This window comes from Epinephelus moara, chromosome 23 (genome assembly GCF_006386435.1).
Source record: "Epinephelus moara isolate mb chromosome 23, YSFRI_EMoa_1.0, whole genome shotgun sequence".
Lineage (NCBI taxonomy): Eukaryota > Metazoa > Chordata > Actinopteri > Perciformes > Serranidae > Epinephelus > Epinephelus moara.
This window is the reverse complement of record NC_065528.1, coordinates 17,926,925-17,929,377: the sequence shown is the minus strand read 5'-3', so window position 1 is coordinate 17,929,377 and position 2,453 is coordinate 17,926,925.

Genomic DNA, 2,453 nt, shown 5'->3' with positions numbered 1-2,453 from the left:
AGGTTTTGGTGACGTGTGCGCACTGTCCGCCGGTCAGCCAAACTTCGGCTTACACCGGCTGCGCTCCGCCTGCGCTGACAGTAGACCTGGTTTCAGATGGCGAGCTTTTAGCGCACCTTCAGCTGGATCTGTCGACACCTCCCCCTGCTGCGCCACCACACCCATCTCAGCGCACCTTGGTCTGCCAAACTACCAAACTGAGCGCGCCTCGTGTTGCGCTGCTCGAAACTAGCTCTGCGCGGGGTTCACCACCGTGCGCCATCCTGCGCTGCGCCGGGAAACCAGAGCCTTTTGACTTATTTCCACCCAGCCGACAGTGGGACTTATATTCATTGTGCCGACAGTGGCTTGGAAAACCGCCCATAACCGTGTCACACGGGAAAGAGGGAAGAGGGAAGGCGGCTGGAGTTCCTCCAACATTTGCGGTTAGATTATCATATTTTTTTATTGACAAAAATATAGGCTGCTTTGGCTGATTTTTTTTTTTATGCGCACATGTGCCCCTAAATATTTTTTACAGTTCGCACACACTTATTTTTAGTCAAGTGAAACGCTCGTACTGTCGAGCGCTGGATCTGACAGCCTGAGCACATCGGCACAAAACGCTACAGCATTCGAGATATTATTTATATCATGAGAAGTCAATACTTTCGGCAGCCTAAATCTTTTATTTAGAAACTATGGCGGGCCGCCATAGTTTCGTTAATTAATGGGAAACACTGTGTATGCTAGCACTTCTGGCCTTGCTGACATTGCTAATGTTAGAGGGAAGGTTGTGGCTTAAAATTGAGCTCCTTACTCACCAGGGCGACCTGTGGGGACACAACAAGAGTGGGCCAAACAGCATGTTGGACTGGGACAGCATTACAAGTCGTAGGCCTGATCGCTGAATAAACAGTATCATTTGCTTACGTGAGCTCTCACCAGACCTGGGTGGTGCACAGAGCAGTAAACTGAGGAGTAAAAAAAATCAACCTGTAGACTGTCATGCATAACTGGTCAAAAACATTCTCCATTGACATCCCCAGACTAGCAGCTTAAGAATACTTCTGCCCCCAAGTGACCTTTGTATATCGATTAATCACCCTATGTTACGTTAAATTAGTGAAGACAGCTGTGTTTCTTTTGCATGCCTCTGGTATATAAAGAATCCCAAAACCTAGAAAATTCTCACACAGCAGTGGTTGAGGCATTTCTAAGACCATCAGGCATTTGGCTCCATCGCTGTGCTGCATAACGTCTAAAAGCCACTTCTACTTGTTTAGATTTTGCCCTGGGCACCACTAGTAGTCCGCTCCCCAGTGATCTAAGAGGGCTCGCAGGGTTATATTGCTTGAGCTTGTCAGTCATGTATTTAGGGCCAACTCCATGTAGAGATTTATAAATAAGTAATAAGACTTTAAAATCAATTCTGTGACTGACTGGTGTAGCGATTTAAGAACTAGGGTGAAGTGGACTGTGCTTTTGGTTTTGGTCAGAACCCCTGCGGCTTTATATTAAATATGTTGCAGGTGCCTGATATTTTTAGGAAGTCCTGTTATATGTCTATTGCAATAATCAGTTTGCTGGAGATAAAAGTATAAATTGGCTTTTCCAAATCTTGTTTTGTCATAGAGTCCCTGACTTTAACTGTTTTAAGATGATAAAATACTGATTTTGTTTTTACATGACTGCTAAAAGTTAGGTTGGAGTCAATTAAAACATTGAGGTTCTCAACCTCTTGTGTTTAGTGCCTTGTTTTTGAGGCGAGCAGCAACCCTCAGGCTCTAATCTTTGTTGCCAATAAATGACCTCTGTTTTTTCTTTGTTTGATTCAATCTGAAACCACCAGGGCTGAAAAATAAGCTGCACAAAAACTGCACTTCCTCAAAAAGCCACTTGAGGCTGGCTCCAAGAGTAAATCATTCCCCAAAGACCCCCATATTAAAATGCTCAAATTTACAGCAGAAATAAACATGTTTATAGCCTGGTGCAAAAATGGTTTTGGTCGCTACAGCTAATTTCCCCGTTCATGACAACTGTATGGGGAAGAAATTTTATACAACTCACCCGTTTAAATGCTATTAAGGCTTAAAGTTACTCATAATTAAGGGTTGACCATTGAGCTAAAGGTGAATGCCATCCATTGACAAGTTACTACCACGGCGACAATGTTGGTTGCCGCAGCCACAGATTCATAGGTTATAGTCGTAGCTGTATCTGCCACTATTTTAGTGTCTTTTCAGTTCATGAGAGTTAATTGTAAAGCTTTAGTCTCCTAAAAAAAGTCTTGTTCAGAGTTTGGTCGTACTAGAAGACCCTCTGGGGGTCTGGGAGTACATTTTATTTGAATGTTTTTAAGCGTGTCTTTCGGCAGCAAAAACTAGCATTAAATTTGCATTATCACAGTTAACTAGTCTATAGCTGTAAATGCCGCATGCTAACCAGGCTAGCAGCTAGCGTTAATGTTAGTG